Below are 640 nucleotides of genomic sequence, written 5' to 3'. Positions count from 1 at the left end.
TTAAGTGCGACGAGAGACGAACCAATAAAAATCAAAATAAACGGCTCCGGCAACGAAGGGACCAGCTCTCGCACCAGAGAGGCGCACGAAACATCCCAAAGGCCAGGATTCGGCTCAGCGGTGCACACCAGCCATATCCGCGACGCTGCCAGCCAAGCGTCGGCGCAACCCTGAAGGCGACCAGACGACCGGGCTCCAACAGCGAAGAAGCGGCCACAGGCGAGACCACGCCCACATCCTCCGAGTGAGTATGTTCCATTTTGCCCCTCTTCGTTCGAGTCCTTGGCAGAGTCAGACGAAGACTCCTGATTGTACTCCCTGAAAAAGAGCAATTTTTTGCCGTTAAATTTAGTTTTTTTTTTTTATAAATCATATCTATACATACATAGGCACTTACGGCGAGGTTCACTTTAGAGTGCGAACAGTGAAGGAAAACCCCAAAGGTGATGCATCTGCGCCTGTAAAATATAAAAGTTTAAAATTAACACTTGCGCGAACTATGCTCACATACTTACTAAATCGGCGCAACGATTGCCTTTGCAGTATTTCGTCGCGTGTTCCATTTAGTGCTGTTAAAATAAAAAAAAACATGAATTCTATAAGATAAGAAAAAAATTTAGAAATTAATACACATTGTCCA

The 640-nt window shown here is 45.3% G+C and overlaps 1 long non-coding RNA gene across 1 annotated transcript; it reads right to left on the bottom strand.

Annotated features, from left to right (window-relative positions):
• Positions 1-6: 6 nt before the first annotated feature.
• LOC135441283 (uncharacterized) lies at positions 7-542 on the bottom strand. The gene is made up of 3 exons (XR_010438458.1): positions 516-542; positions 386-458; positions 7-318 (listed from the first exon to the last, which is right to left on the bottom strand). It is a non-coding gene; the product is annotated as an uncharacterized LOC135441283 (long non-coding RNA).
• Between the last annotated feature and the right edge of the window lie 98 nt (positions 543-640).

The sequence above is a fragment of the Drosophila montana genome, unplaced genomic scaffold, assembly GCF_035044405.1.
Source record: "Drosophila montana isolate Dmon_TW-CO22-7 unplaced genomic scaffold, ASM3504440v1 contig_1231_1, whole genome shotgun sequence".
In the NCBI taxonomy this organism is placed as follows: Eukaryota; Metazoa; Arthropoda; class Insecta; order Diptera; family Drosophilidae; genus Drosophila; species Drosophila montana.
This window is presented reverse-complemented; position numbering and strand designations above follow the sequence as displayed.